We start from the raw sequence: 16,979 nt of genomic DNA on the forward strand, positions 1-16,979 counted from the left end.
TATTATCTCCTGCTACTTCTATTTCTTCTCTCTGTCTTGTCATCTCCTTCTCTCTGCCCCTTTACATGTTTTCACTGTTCTTATACCCTGTATTCTGCCTTTTTCTTTTCCCATTTATTTATATATCTGCCTCCATTTCTGCCCTGTCTTCCTTCTTCTCATTGTATAAATATATTTAATTATACTCACTGAGGTGATCACTGGTGGTAAACACTCTGCCATGTATAATAGTACAGTATATACACATTGTGTAGTGATAATAACATTGAGCTGTACACACTGCCATGTATAATAGTACAGTATATACTCATTGTGTAGTGATAATAACATTGAGCTGTACACACTGCCATGTATAATAGTACAGTATATACACATTGTGTAGTGATAATAACATTGAGCTGTACACACTGCCATGTATAATAGTACAGTATATACTCATTGTGTAGTGATAATAACATTGAGCTGTATACACTGCCATGTATAGTAGTATAGTATATACACAGTGTGTAGTGATAATAACATTGAGCTGTACACACTGCCATGTATCATAGTATAGTATATACACAGTGTGTAGTGATAATAACATTGAGCTGTACACACTGCCATGTATCATAGTATAGTATATACACAGTGTGTAGTGATAATAACATTGAGCTGTACACACTGCCATGTATAGTAGTATAATATATAACACAGTGTGTAGTGATAATAACATTGAGCTGTACACACTGCCATGTATAGTAGTGCAGTATATACACAGTGCGTAGTGATAATAACATTTAGCTGTACACTCTGCCATGTATAATAGTACAGTATATATACACAATGTGTAGTGATAATAACAATGAGGTGTACACACTGCTGCGTATAGTGCAGAATATACACAGTGTGTAGTGATAACATTGAGCTGTACACACTGCCATGTATAATAGTGCGGTATATACACAGTGTAGTGATAACATTGAGGTGTGCATTCTGCTGTGTATAGTGGTGCAAAGTATACACGGTGTGTAGTGATAACATTGAGGTGTACACACTACTATGTATAATGGTACATAGTATACACAGTGTGTAGTGATAACATTGAGGTATGCATACTGCTGTGTATTATAGTAGAGTATACACATTATAAATACACACTTGTGCACTCACACTGAAGGAAGGCTGCTTAATACCTAAGTGATAAACACCAGATCACAAGATACAAATTCTTAAAAAATAAAAATGGTCCAAGCGTTCTACCTTAAAAAGGTACACCACAACCCAGAATTAACGGGTAAGGATTAATACATATAGTTTCAAAGATACAAATATAAGATCTTTGATATACAGTCACGTTTTTCATAGGAAGATAATTTCCTCCGGATAGTGATGTCACCAATACTTCAATATGATCCAGAAAGTCATAAAGTAATCCAAACTTGAATCCTCCAAAAAGCAGTTTTCAATACTATGTGTCCCTTAATATTCTATTGACGTCATAAAAAATATAAGGGGAACACATCCATTGTGTTAAGCAGTAAATAATTTATTGCAACATAAAATACACATGATAAATGGCTGCATACCATTTAAGTCCTTTTTTGAAAAGGTACAAATCAATACATATAGGGGAACTTTTCATTAGCTCCCCCTACTGAGCTGTACAAAAATACTCCGCCAATGCGTTTCAACCTATAGGTCTTTTTCTAGGTGTGTTTGTATATCAGACCAGGATCAGGTCTTTATAGGGATTCAAGTCTCCACCCATTTCCTGTCTAGTGTGCGGACATAGGTATAAATAAAAATAAACCTCTACACATCCAAAGTACTAATATATAAACTCACCGCTAATTAGGTCCCCTTTTGTTAGTGATAATCATCACTTCCTGTAACTCGAGGACGCTTCCTGCGCGCCTAGTAATGGAACGCATACTGCCGGCCACGTGACCCACGGACATGAAGTGGTGGTGGGGGACTCGGTGTGTGTGCAACGCTATGGAGCACATGACGCAAACCACATGACCACTAGGTCTAACATTACGGCAAAGTACTGGACAAGTCAGGGTGTACGTCTGCGTTCCAGCACTTGTCCATCCACCGGAAATAACTACCCTGGGGACATCATTGTATAACATGATAAAAATGCAAAATAGGTAATTCTCTACTATAATTAGTATATAGCAAACGGCTTTGGTATTCTAAACAATAAATATAAAACTGCATATCAATTATAATAAAAGTGCATATATGTATGTTAACAGTAATAAGATCTATAAAATAACCAGCATAAAAACACAATATAAAAATAATTTTAAATCATGTTATTATATGAATCAAAACCATTTACCATTTAAAAATGTTAAAAACTATAAAAACCACTTTAGTTCGAAATCTGTATTTAAACCCCACAGCTGTAGTGTTTTAATTTCGTATATGGATTTCGTTTCTGCCTTCGCTAAAAATGTATCAGTACCTTTTGTACGCCAATTGCCTTCAATCTTTTTAATCCCTATAATGCTTTTGTAATTTTGAGGGAATGGTTGGCAACACCTTTTTTAATATTCCGCAGGTGTTCTGCCTCTCTGTTTCGGAATCTCCTTGTGGTTTTTCAAATATATTGGAGGCCACAAGCATTCGATTAAATAATACAATTGGTACTGTGGCACGTAATAAAATCTTACATTTTTAAACATTTGTGTAGTGGCATAAGATGTGATTTCTTACATTTTATGGCTTGATTGCTAGGAGAAATACATACATTACAGGACCCACAGCGGAATATCGAATACTGTGGTAAAATGTCTCATAAATGGGATCTTATAGAACATATTGCATATAGTTTTTTATATATAGTTATTTATATAGTTATCAGTATATTGATAACACTGAGGTGAGCGCTCTGTATAAGAGCACTGAGTATACACAGTGTATAGTTATAACACTGCTCTGTATAGTAGTACTGCGTTAACATGGTATATAGTTGTAACACTGAGGTGTGCACACTGCTCTGTATGATGGTACTGAGTATAAAAATGCACATTGTATAGTTACACCACTAAGGTAAGATACACTGCTCTGTATAATAGTGCTGAGTATAGACAGGGTATAGTTATTACACTGATGATGAGCACACTGCTCTGTATGATAGTACTGAGTATGCACAGTGTATAGTGGTAACACAGATGATGATGAACACACTGCTCTGTATGATATTACTGAGTATGCACAGAGTATAGTGATAACACTGATGATGAACACAACACTCTTTACACAGCGCACTCCGTATAATGATACTCAGTATGCACGGTTTGTAGTTATAACACTGAGGTGAGAACTGATGGTGAGCACACCGCTCTGTATGGTAATACTAAGTATACACGGATTATGGTCACACACAGGGCTATGTGTGTGTTTATAATTAATTTCTTTAGCTCCTCCCCCAGTAGCGCCACTCACAGTTCCTGAACCTACTTTTCTCGGATAATTGCACTGGTCACACCACACCGTATAATACACTTTGACCCCGTTGGCAGTAGCGGTAACCACAGCCCCCCCCCCTTACGATATTCCATGAAGGGAGCCCTAATACTGCTACAAATGCGGGCAATATTCTTACACTCCTTTGTAGGATAGTGCAAGGTCTACATTGGCTGGTCCTGTTGTTCTTTTGGTTTCTGTTTCTCTTTCAGAGGCTGCGGTGCCAGAGAATGGTGCTCCTGCTCGGGATGGAGATATAACTGCAGTTTCTGGACATAGCGAACAGATGGTCAGCTCTGATGAGACAACTTTTGCACTTTATGCAGATTCAGTGGCGTACTTGGTCAAAGCGACGGTGAAGGCATAAGCCTAGCAGCCATAGTTTTTCCGTATTGGAAGACCTGGATGTAGCCGTACATTGTTCTAATAGTCTATTTCGGGCCAGGCATACCCCTGGTGTTAGAACATGCTTGCCTATGCCTTGTCGCATTTTGATTAGTTGCATTTTTGCGATTTGGCCCTGCTAGCCTAATTAGATCAGCGATTTTTGCCCTTCTGCTGTACAGCATATTATCAAGCCAGCATGGAGGGGCTAGCATATCAATCCTTAGCTCCCAGGACCATGCAATTTATCAGGTTGCTTGGTGGGCATGGCGTTGCATTTTGGCCCATGGAGGGAGCCGAGGTAAGACCAGTTGAAAGCTTATTCTTGCTTTTTGCGTAGAGCTTCTTTGCATTGGGACAGGTCCAGTGCTATAGTGGTAATGATATTAGCAGGCCTGTCCCAAATTTTTCTGTGTCTTGGGCCTGGAGGACCTTTCAAAGTGTTTCTTGGTCAAGAGAGCTTTGAAGTGGGTGGGACAAGTTGGTCCCTGCTCCTCCTGTTGGTCAGCGCCCACTCTATTTGCATCTTCCTGCATGGTTATTACAAGTTTTTTCGGCAGTTTTTCGGTTTTAGAGTCCAGATGCAGCTGCATTGACTATTGCGTCGGGTTTTTTTTTTTGTTTTTTTTTTCGTTGATCACAGTTAGGCCATGAGCTGAGGAAAGTCTAGTGCTTAAAAACGTACCTTAGACTTCGGTAAAAATGTTGCTTTACATCCTAACTTGAGGACTAGCTACTCGTCATATCTTTGGCTGCATGCCGGCTGGTGGATGTTTTGTGTTTTACCTCAGGTCAAGTTAGGATCACCCCTCCACTCCCCGCCCTCCCTCTCTCTCCCTGTATTAGGCTTCTGTCTTTGCTATTTTCTTTCCTATTTGTGTTTTTGTTGTGTATTTATTTAATATACAGAATTTATTCCAGTTTTGGAGAGGGTTAGATGTTTAGGGTTTTTGGAGTGTTCCATTTCAGCTCATTTGGGGACGATCATTGCCATGTGCCACCTATTGCAGAGTTTGTGTTTTTATATAATTCCACAGCAGGTCTGGAGAACTGGTTTTGTCTCCTGGGACCCTGTAGGTGGTCAGAAGATGGATAACCTGGCTGTGAATTGGAGAACTGGTTTTGTCTCCTGGGACCCTGTAGGTGGTCAGAAGATGGATAACCTGGCTGTGAATTGGAGAACTGGTTTTGTCTCCTGGGACCCTGTAGGTGGTCAGAAGATGGATAAACCTGGCTGTGAGTTGCAGTGTCCAGGGTTTTGGAGGAGTGGTCCTTTTACATGCTTTGATTAGGTCCACTGATTTCCTCGTTAAGGATGGATGGTGCATTGGCATGGAGTTATTGAGGAGTTAGTTAGAAGAAGTCAAGGTGTTGTAAATTAGGGTATGGTGGTGGTGCGGTTCTTAGCTGGGAACCGCTGTTGGCGGGAAAGAACGGTAGCAGTCGCCATCTGTCTTTGGAGCTTGAGGTGCTCTCCCTTCCAATACATGGCTTAGGCTGATTTTACCCTACTGGGGTCAGCGGCAACCACCTAACCAGGTGGGCCTCACGTCGTGTCATTGGGGTGGGAGGTGGATACCTTGGGCGTGGTAATGGGCTGGCTGCTCGCCTCCCATTTAGACGATCGATGTGAGTATGCAGTTGGTGATCTTGCATTGTGGGGCCGTTCTTTCTGCGCCACCATACTTTGTCTGTCTTTCTTTCTTATTCTATTAGTTAGTTCAGTTATACATTAAATAGTTTAATTAGTTTAAAATTAAATAAAGCTGACCTTCCTTTCCCCTTATATAAGTCTCTGTGTCATTATTTCATTATGACTATGGTTGATGATTTACCCTGCACTGTTAGGAGAGACCACTCATCAGGCGATGGGGAGTTTATTCTCTGATCTGAGAGCGGACAAGTCGGGAGTGACCAGGACAGTGGATTCTAGCTATAAACCCGGGATGAGTAATTTTGCTCAAACTGGACTGCACTTTTTTGGGAAAGTCCCGTGTCTGCCTGAGGATTAAGGTACGGAAATCTGTATCTCAGACTCTTGTTTCATTTTTATTTTAAGTTTTGGGTTTTGTTGTATGAAATGATATGTCCAATGAATCTTTAAAAATGTATACAGATAATAATCTTTATAGATTTACATATGAGAAATGTACAAGTGTTATTGTGTTCAACAGTCTGATAATTTGTTTCCCTAATTAGCATAAGTATTGTCCTTTGATACATCTTGTGATCTTTATACTTCCAGAGTGAATAGACATAGAAGTACATTTTGTTTGTTGGTAGGTTGCCATATTGATTGAGATTATTTTTAGACTATAGTATTGGGATTTGGTTATAACAACTTTGCCAATCAATCTGTATCCCAAAGGTACGGTTATAGTGTGCCCAGAATTACTAAGGAGACCCACTTTAGTAACAGAAAGTATACAAAAGAATGTATGTCTGGCTTCTTCCTCTAAGTAGGAACTGCTACACATAATAGAGTTTTGGTGAACTCACAATAGAGTTTTGGTGAACTCACAACAGGGTTTAGTAAACCCATACAGAGCGGAGTTTGGTGAAACCCGCAAAACAGGGTTTAGTAAGCCCAGGGTTTAGTCAGCCCACCGTATAGGGTTTTTGGAGAACCCACAGATATGGGTAATGCGGACAACAAAAATTTGTCCAGCTGTCAATCCCCCATGGATATTATATGTACAGTGTTAGGTCCTGGGGTGACAGAAGGAATGGAAATGGCACACTTGATCCGATTAAATTACAACAGATACGTAAGTCATATGGCCCCTGCATAAAGAGTAACAAACTTGAAAGCAAACTTTTAAATTAGACAAAAGTGATAACCAGATCTTATAAACAAAGATTCACAAAAAAAGGGAATAAGAAATTAATTGTATGTACTTTAAGGATTATTTTAAAGTAATATCAGTAAGGACAGTAGGTCTAAATTGTTCAGTAAAGAATATTGCTAAAAATAAGTAGCTATGCCCTGATATAGATTGTAAAGCATGTGATGATTTAGAAATGTGGTGCTGTAAATTGTAGAGGTTGTAAACTGAAGGTATCATATACTGATCCCAGAAAAGATACCAAAAATTAGAAGAAAAATACATAGAAATGTGAACATCCTCGATTAAATTGTGGAGAATGCTAAATTATTTATGATTTTAAATGTAAAGATATGTGTATCTAAAAATTGTAGGTAGATTTCAGAAATATGTTAAAATATTTCAGTTTAATCCTACGTGTTTGGGGACGCCCATACAATGTAATACTGTAGTTAAGTTTTAAAAGAAATTAATTTTGAATCAGATGCTGAAGTTTTGCTTATTGTGTATCTGAGGGCCTGATTCCGACCCGGACGCAAGTGGCCTTTTGCTCGTCCGTCGTACAAGCGGAAATATTTAAATGCAAGCGCTCTCTCGTATGTTCGCTCGTAGCTAACCTTCCGCCCCATATTCTCCCAACCCCTCCTCTAGCTAGCGAACGTTCAAAATAGCGAGCTTCCGTCTCCTCTTTGGTTGCAGGGAACGCTTGCACAAGTCAATTCCGGAAGTGGCCCTGTCAGTTTTCGATTGCCTGCTATTTCATTCTGCAAACATACTTGAATCGATTAATGGCGATCACTATATTAATTACCTTAATTGTTATTCACATGTTTGCAATCCTGGTTGTTTTTTTTTCAATGTCAATAAACTTTATTCTTGTTAGTGTGTGTCATTTCTTCAGCAGAATACGTACGGTTGGACCAAGGGGATGGTTTTTCTAAATTAAAAGTTTGTTTGAATGCTACTAATCTTTTGCGGTTTTTTTTATAGGCAGATTTTACTAGTTTAATTTTTATATTTAAATTAGCTTACGCATGTCACTGCATCAAGCCTATGATAACTCACATTATATTTGTGAGGGTGTAGGTCACATGACTCATACAATAACCAATAGAATGGTTCCTGTTAATTTACAAAGTACATTAGCCAATCAAATTTTTTCTAGGACGTTTATTAAAACTGTTTTGTGTAAAAAAAATCATTGCCATCATGAGACCCAGCGCTTTCTGTAGGCGCGAACTAATGATCCTCAGGTGATGGACGAGCGCATTACAAACTATCCGCCCCCCATCACCAATCTCCGCAAGCGGAGGGCCTACGCGGAGGTGCGCGGTCGCCTGCGTTCCCTCGGCTATCGCCGAAATATCGGACAGCTGGAACGCAGGTGGTCGGATCTGAAGCGCAGATCCCCACACCTGCTGGCCCTTTTTCGTCGCCGGATTGGGCAAAGTAAGTGTTTCTGTGTATGTTTATATTTTTGTTTTGTTTTGTTTTTTATTTTTTTCTCATACCTGCGTGTGCATGTTTACAGTATAGCCCTGTTTGTTTATTTTGGACATACCTGCTTGTGCATGTTTACAGTATAGCCCTGTTTGTTTATTTTGGACATACCTGCGTGTGCATGTTTACAGTATAGCCCTGGTTTTTTTAAAATATATTTTTTTCTCATACCTGCGTGTGCATGTTTACAGTATAGCCCTGTTGTTTTGTTTTGTTTAAAAAAAAAAAAAAAAAAATATATGAAATTTAAAATTAAAAATGTTTTTTTCCATCATTTAGGGGCAGAGCGGAGAGTCAGACAGCGCCGACGTGTGGCTCGTCCCCTATCCCCCACTCCCACCCAAACATCCCCTGCCCACTCATCCCCAAATTCCCCCTCCACCCCAGACCTTGCCGTCCCTCAGTCCCCTCCCTCTCCTCACATTACCATCCCTCCAACTTCCCCCTCCCCTCAAACCCCTCCTCTCTTTTCCTCACCCTCCACTTCCTCAAACATTACCCCTCCTCCTTCCATGAGCCACTGGCCCACCTCAGATGAGGAGGAATTCGGGGCTCCAGGCCCAGTCAGCAGTGTGACTGGTATGTTTACATTTTCAACTATGTTTTTTTATTTTTATTTTGGTTGATGTTGTCCTTTTGCCTGTGCAGTTCAAAATAGTAAAGTAGTTCAAATGTTTTTTATATATATCTTTGTGAAACAATGTCAAGGATGTTTTCCCCTTACACATATGACACATGTCCAAACACTCACACTTGTGTCTTTCTTGTTTACGGTACCAACAAATGTCGTAGTTTTGCTTAGGTTTAATACATATGGTTTTTTTTGTTATTTCTTCTTTTTGGGCCCTTATTTGTTTTAAATCTTTTCGTTTTGCATTCCTTTTGTTTTGGACATGTTTTTGTAACTGATGTTTGTTTTTTTGTATAGTCAGAATTTTGTGTGGGTTTTGAAAATCTAAATGAAGGTGTCATTTTAGTAAGCTGCACATTTTTTTTACCCACAGAGGACCAGAGGCGTAACGAGGCAATTGCTGCCGGATTGCTCGATCTCCAGGGCCATGTCATTGCCATGCTGGTGGCATTGGACCACCTTTTGGTGATCCTGCGCCACTAAGTTTTTTTCCTTACCAAAAAAAAAAATAAAAAATAAAAAGTTTATTTTGAATTATTTAAGTCTCATTCCTTGTCTGTAAATTTTAGATTGTTGAACCTTACATAAGTCTACTATTTGTCCCTGTGTTTTTAAGTAATGTAAATTTGTTTGTAGAAAGGTCAAGTAAGTATGTAAGTTTGCACATTAAACACATAACAATACCAATAGGTTTGTAGAATTAACGTCAAAAATCGAATAATTATTTTTTGGGGTAATGTAAAAATTAAAGCTACCTGCTTAGGCCTAGAATTGAAAACATACTGATTCACCATAATACCTTTGGTGTTTGTTTTTAGCAACAAAGCAGGGTACAAAAGTTTAGAAATTAAGAAATTACAGTATTAGGTATTAAGCAAGTTTGCATTTTTTTGAACAGGTTACACTTGGTTGTAATTTACGAAGGAAATGGTTGGTTAACGAAAAAAATAAATTTATTGCACACAAATAATAAACACCAAGTGAATTGACAAAATAAATTCACACATTGAAAACACACACAAAAGTCCAAACAACACCAAAATCCCCCCCCCCCAAAAAAAATCAGGAACTGTTTGAAGAAGTAGCATGCCAACATGAATCCACAAATGAGGAGAAGAAATCATTGTTCTCGAAGTTATATCCAATGTGTCCACATAAAGTCATTTGTGTTGATCAGGTAGTATGCATGGATTTTTATGGTCATTTTAAGGAATAAAACAAAAAAAACTAAAAAAGTTAAAAGTGTACATTAAAATATTACATGTCTACATTGTGTAAATTAAATTAATTTGTGGAAATAATTACCTAAAAAATCTTGCCACAATTTGATCGCGTATGGCCCCCCCACATACTGACCTCCGACCAACTTCGGGGGGGGCGTCCTCAGGCAAGGCATCCTCTGGCTGCATTGGGACACCACTCCTTATGGCGATGTTGTGAAATATCCCACACAGGACCACAATTTTCGAAACCATAGCTGGCAAATACATGAGGTCGCCACCAGAGCGGTGGAGGCATCTGAATCGGCCTTTTAAAAGGCCGATACAGTGCTCAACCACCTGCCTGGTGGCTGTAAGTGCGGAATTATATTGACTTTGTGGCCCTGGTGTGGGAACCAAATAAGGAGTGAGCAGCCAGGGTGTGCAATGGTAACCACTGTCTCCTGTGAAAATACAAAAAACAACATCAGGACCATTGTGTACCAAGCTTTGCATTGGTTTCAACAGAAGGTGTCAACTTACCCAGAAGCCACACATCACCATCTTGTAGGTTGTTTAATTTGTGCCAAATCCCTGATTGCCGGATGACGAAGGAATCATGTGCACTGCCTGGGAATTTGGCATTCAGGGACAGGATCTGGAGGGAGGCATCACATACCACCATTACATTCATCGAATGAAAGTGCTTTCGGTTCCTAAATATAGCCTCCAGCCTTGCTGGAGGCTGAAGTGGTATGTGAGTGCCATCCACAACCCCTATGATGTGTGGGAAGCCAGCAATTTGGTAAAATGTATCCTTCACCACATTAAGGGAACCCATATCCAATGGCATTTTAATAAAATGATGGAGGTGTTTAAATAGTGCATCCATCACTGCCATCAGGGTCCTAGAAAAGGAGGATTGGGAGATTCCTGCAACTATTCCCATGGTGGTTTGAAAGGATCCTGAGGCACAAAAATGTAACACCGACATTAATTGTGTAAGTGGGGGGGCGTGGCCTGGCTGGTCTAGGGAACGGACGTGTATCACATCGGCTCCTGAGATACAGAGTCTACTTGACCCGCTGATGACTTCCCCCTGGTCTTGAGGGGGATCCACCAACTCCAGAAACCCACCTGAACTTAGTGGGACAAGGCTTAGCAGAGTCGGGAATCACTTTATGTGATTCTGCAGACTGCGGCCTAATTGCTCCCTCATAGCCTGGGACTAAATTTGCCACCCTACCCAGAGAGAAGTTCCGGCTCCCTGGTGTCCACCCATCCCACATCGGGCACCCCCGGAGTCTCCTCACAGCCCACGCGGACCCCCAGCATTACCTACACCTACCTTGGGTGGAGAGGAGTTGCCCCGGACGGATCCGCCTGGCCGCGATCTCCGTCTGGCCTCAGACGCGAAATCCGGCTTCCTGCACCTGCTGCCCGGCTGCTGGCTTGGGGCCGCCACTTCCGGACCTCCTGCTGCACGTCGCTCCTTCCCGGGCGTGGATGCCGGGTCCCTGCTGCCGCCGCTGCCCGGCCGCCTGACTGAGGCCGCTGTCCCTGGTCTCTGCCGTCCTGCTACCCGCCCTCGGTTCCGGCTTCTGTCCCCTTGCTACTACTGCCCGGCAGTCTGGCTGGGGCCGCGGCTCCCTGCTTCCCTGTGCCACGCTGCTCGGTCTCGGAGGTGGCGGCTGGATCCCTGCTGGTGCCGCTTGACTGGGACTGCGGCTGTTAGCTCTCCTGTTGCTGAGCCATCCTTGCTGGGTTGCGGCTTCCGGCTCCCTGCTGCTACTGCCCGGCTGGGGCTGCTGCTGACACCCCAGGCTTGGGGCAGTCTATCTGCAGCACATCTTGTGTTGCCCCTGTGCCCTACACCCAGTCGTGCAGCTGCTGGACATGACTGAAGCCCTTGGGACACTTGCTGACAGTTGATAAGATCCAGATGGGACGCCCCTGAGGTCTTGCTGGTTCCTGACACCACTGGTGAGTGTTGATGCTCCCTTGCCCTGGTGTTCTCAATTACTAATATCCAAGCCTGCTGATCTCTCCAGGGGAGTTAAATAACAGCTACTCTACAAATCTCCCAATTCTACTTCTCCTTGACTGAAGATTTGGCGCCACCTTGTGGTACACAGATATAACCACAATTTATATATTTTACAAATCCTCTTACTCATATCAATCACTTCAGTTTAAAATATTGAGGGTTTTTTTAGTTTTTTTTTTGCTATATATACCTCATATACTACTATATTAATATATGGAATTACTCGTGACTTTGATACTTGCTTCATTGAAAATGTGATATTGGCTTCCGCCATGAATACCTAGCCAGCAGCCTCGGGGGGTCTGTGCTCATTTGCAGCTCCTCCATGTGACGTATTTTTAAGTATCACATTCCGCATGCCCACTTCGCTTTCGTATTATTTTATCATATCTGAACATGGGCAAAGATAAAAAATCTGCTCAAAAGAGGGAGGACCCTCATCCCCGAAATGACGCCTCTCAATCGGACCTGAGACCCTTCCTTCTCCCAACCCCCTCCAAAGAAATCCCTGCACTCAATCCATCAGATTCCCTTTCAAATTCTTCTAACCCGCCAAGCCCTTCCTCAGTTGAGGATTCCGCCCTTCAATCTTCTTCTAAACTGGGCAGCGAGATTAAAGAAATGTTGACATACATCAAGACACTCCCTACCAAACAGGACCTACAAACTACCATCAGGCAGGAAATGGCGTCTGTCAAGCGGGACTTGTCATTACTTTCAGACCGTCTCACGTCATTGGAAGAGTCTCAAGAATCTGCGGACACAACACTGTCTAAGTTGACAGATATCATCTCATCACAGTCCGCTGAATTGCAATCTCTAAAATCCAGGGTGTATGATCTAGATAACAGAGGGAGACGAAATAATATCCGCGTCAGAGGCCTTCCCGAAGATGTCCAAACTCCTAACCTTATCGATGCCCTGACTAAAATATTCAATGAAATCCTCGGCAATGACTCACATGATAAAATTGTTTTCGACAGAGCTCATCAGGCTTTACGTCCTCGAGGTCTTTCATCGGATAAGCCAAGGGATGTTATTTGTTGCTTGCACTATTTTTCCGGTAAATCACATCTTCTCCATACCTATCTAAATATCTAAATTTGTGATTTTTATTATGATCACACTGGCTAGGCCATTATAGTCTTGTAGGTTTTGATTATCTGTTTCTGTTCTACATTTCGGGGACGACTAATTACCCTCTCTGTAGTTACATGTTTTCATGTTCTAATCCCAATCTCACTAACATTTTCTAGTTTATAGACATTTAGTATCCGCATTTGTCTTTTCTATTGCTAAGATGTCACTGTTTAAATTTATTTTTGTTTTATATTATGACTGCATTTGACTAGGACCCCCTATGACCCCCAACCCGCTATCTATGTTACCATTTACTGAGATATTGGTTTATTTCTTTCCCTCTCTTTCTCCCAGGGACCACTACCATACTTCCCTACAAATCTCCTCAAATGACTACAGCTGCCAAGCTTATTGTTTCCTCCATTAACGCTCAAGACCTAAACATCCCTGAAAAAAGATCTAAGCTTTTATGCTCTTTATGGGCAGATAAAGTCGATGTGGCTATGATTCAGGAAACCCATTTTAAATTTGGGGCTCGCGCCCCTTCCCTTCTTGACCGTCATTATCCTACGGTGTTCTTTAGTAATAGTCCTGAAGGGAAATCTAAGGGAGTTGCGATTCTTTTTCAAAACAATTATCCATCTCCGATGTTAAAATTTATAAATTGATCCCGGGTAGAGTACTTCTAATTACTTGTCAACTTTTCCACCAGGACTTTACATTTATTAATGTATATGCCCCTAATCAGGCACAACATAACTTTTTGAAATCTGTCCTAGACCAGCTTGATTCTTGGTTAAAGGGTATTATAATTTTAGGGGGAGACCTTAACTGGACCATGGACCCTATAATTGATGTTTCTTCTAATTCCCCTCGATTCTCACAGGCTAAGTACAGACAGGTTAAACAGAGTTTCCATAATCACCAGCTGGCCGACTCCTGGAGAATTTTGCATCCCACCGGTCGTGACTATTAATTCTATTCCAACCCCCACAAGACATACTCCCATTTGGATTATTTATTTTTGAGTCACAGACATCTCCACTTGCTCGCTGACGCCAATATTGGTTCCATCACGTGGTCGGACCATGCCCCTGTTTCTTTGACGTTGTCACTACCTGAGTTCTCTTTCGGACAATGGTCTTGGCGGCTTAACGAATCTCTACTACAAGATCCCTATTGTAAGACAGAAGTTGACACGGCTCTCTCGGACTTTCTAGCTTTGAATGTTACTCCCGAAGTTTCACAGGTTACTATCTGGGAAGCTCATAAATGTGTAATTAGAGGCAAATTTATTCAACTCGGCTCTTACGTTAAGAAACGGAAATCTGCACGGATCTCGACTCTACTCCAGCGTATCAATTTGCTTGAGACTTCACATAAATCATCTCTATCTGGCGATGTTTATTTGAAGTTGTCAGAGGCTCGTGCGGAACTCAATAGGATACTTTCTGACGACATAAAGTTATCTTTACGGAAATGTAGGAGCCGATTTTATCAGTGGAGTAATAAGCCAGGGAAGCTTCTAGCACGGGCTTTGAGGACTCAGCGAGCATCTGGATTCATCTCAACTATTAAAGATAGTTCAGGCACATCTCACTCATTGTCATCTAAAATTGCTTCCTGTTTTCGACAATATTATTCGACTCTCTATAACCTGGCGGGTTCCTCTTCTACATCAACACCTCCTGTTTCTTCCCAAGACATATTAGACTACCTCTCCACAGCCACCTTTCCCACCTTGTCTCCTTCAGATAGAGATGCCCTAGAGCTTCCCTTCACAATGACAGAACTCGATTCTGTCTTATCTTCTTTCCCTTCAGGTAAAAGCCCTGGCCCAGATGGTCTAACCATCGCATACTATAAAACTTTTAAGGATAAACTGGCCCCTATGCTTTTAAATGCCTTTAACACAATTTCCGCAGACTCTCAGTTTTCTAGACAATCTCTAGAAGCATTTATTTCGGTAATCCCTAAATCAGGCAAGGAACCCTCCCTGTGTCCGAGTTACAGACCCATTTTACTCCTTAATATTGATCTTAAATTATACGCCAAACTCATAGCCAATAGATTACATCCACTTCTCCCACAATTGGTTCACAACGATCAAGTAGGGTTTGTCAGGGGCAGAGAATCTCGTGATAATACAACTAAAATTCTCAACCTGATTAAGTTAGTGTCGCAGACAAATGTACCTACCATTCTTCTATCAACTGACGCTGAAAAAGCCTTTGACAGGATTAATTGGCTATTTATGAGGTCTGTTCTCGGTCACGTGGGATTGGGTCCTCTCGCTATACAGAGGATTTTAGCCCTATATGAGTCTCCATCAGCAAGAGTGAGGGTCAATGGCACCTTATCATATCCCTTTTTAATAAGTAATGGTACTCGACAGGGGTGCCCATTGTCCCCGCTAATTTTTGTGCTTTGCATGGAAGCTCTGGCGAGGTCTATTAGAACCAACCCCCATATGTCAGGCATTCAGGCTGGCAGAATAGAATATACTCTCGCATTATTTGCTGACGACCTCCTAGCTATTATTTCTCAACCGGTCACATCTTTACCGCATTTGATGTTGGAATTTGAAAAGTTTCTGAAATTATCCAATTTTAAAATTAACTTTTCGAAATCCAGTGCCCTTAATTTATCTGCTCCCTCCCCTACAATAGCGAGTCTACAAGGTTCCTTCCCATTTACCTGGCACCCGTCCCATATCACATATTTAGGGATTAAACTTACTAGAAATCTGTCACGATTATTCCAAACAAATTTTCCCTTTCTTTCCTCAATCCGCTCAGATTATTCCCAATGGCACCTGAAGCAGCTTTCGTGGTTAGGAAAGATTAATGTGGTGAAGATGAACACTCTACCCAAACTGCTCTATGTTCTCCAGACGTTGCCAATTGCTGTTCCGGAATCTTGGTTCCGATCACTCACTTTACTGATCCGTCAATTTATTTGGTCCCGAAAGAGACCAAGAATCAGACGTGACTTACTATCACGCCCAAAACAGTTAGGTGGTCTTCAGCTCCCAGACATTAAATCCTATTATCATGCCATCCATCTAAATAGAATCCTTGAATGGACCAGAAACAGAGATATTAAACAATGGATTGCCATTGAAGGCTGCTTCATGAAACAACACCCTGAGATAGTCCATGGTTGCCGTCTCTTCCTAAGATATCCCCTCCTCACCCAACTATCTCTCCCACCCTTTCTTTATTTGAAGACTTTAAGGCTTATCCCTAACATCTCCTCACTTTTTGGCCCTCTCACTTCGTTTTTGGCTAATTCAAGGTTCCCACCAGGTATTGACCCTTCCCATTTTCCCAACTGGACCGAGGCGGGTCTCTTCAGAGTTGGTCAGCTGGTAAATGCTTTTGGCATTAAACAGTTCTCAGAGATCCGGGAAAGATGGAACATCCCTCAGTCGGATTTCTGGAAGTTTTTGCAAGTACGCCATTTCCTTACCTCAGATAATAGGCTTTCCTTAGCAAAAAGGGAAATCAGTAATTTTGAGAAATTGTGTGTTACCCCACTATCCCCCACACATACAATATCTGCCCTTTATCAACTATTATTATCCAGTCAAGTGTCTAGTATTCTACCTTGGGCTAAGGCTTGGGAGAGAGATTTAAATCTAACTCTTTCTGACTCGGACTGGCAGACTATCTTTCTTAAAACCCACTCTAGCTCTATTTGTATTACCGTTAGGGAAACACAATATAAGATTCTAATGCGATGGTATCGTCATCCTGTCATATTACATTCCATGTTCCCATCAGTTCCCAATACTTGTTGGAGATGTTCTTCCGCTGTGGGTTCTCTCCGACATATTTGGTGGGATTGTTCTT

General features: G+C 41.3%; 1 long non-coding RNA gene across 1 annotated transcript; it reads left to right on the forward strand.

Annotated features, from left to right (window-relative positions):
• Nucleotides 1-6,255: 6,255 nt before the first annotated feature.
• Nucleotides 6,256-9,333, forward strand: LOC148473203 (uncharacterized). The gene is made up of 2 exons (XR_015872992.1): nt 6,256-8,747; nt 9,173-9,333. It is a non-coding gene; the product is annotated as an uncharacterized LOC148473203 (long non-coding RNA).
• Nucleotides 9,334-16,979: the final 7,646 nt, after the last annotated feature.

Source organism: Taudactylus pleione, unplaced genomic scaffold (genome assembly GCF_031769625.1).
Source record: "Taudactylus pleione unplaced genomic scaffold, aTauple2 ptg000959l, whole genome shotgun sequence".
NCBI classification, from domain to species: Eukaryota; Metazoa; Chordata; class Amphibia; order Anura; family Myobatrachidae; genus Taudactylus; species Taudactylus pleione.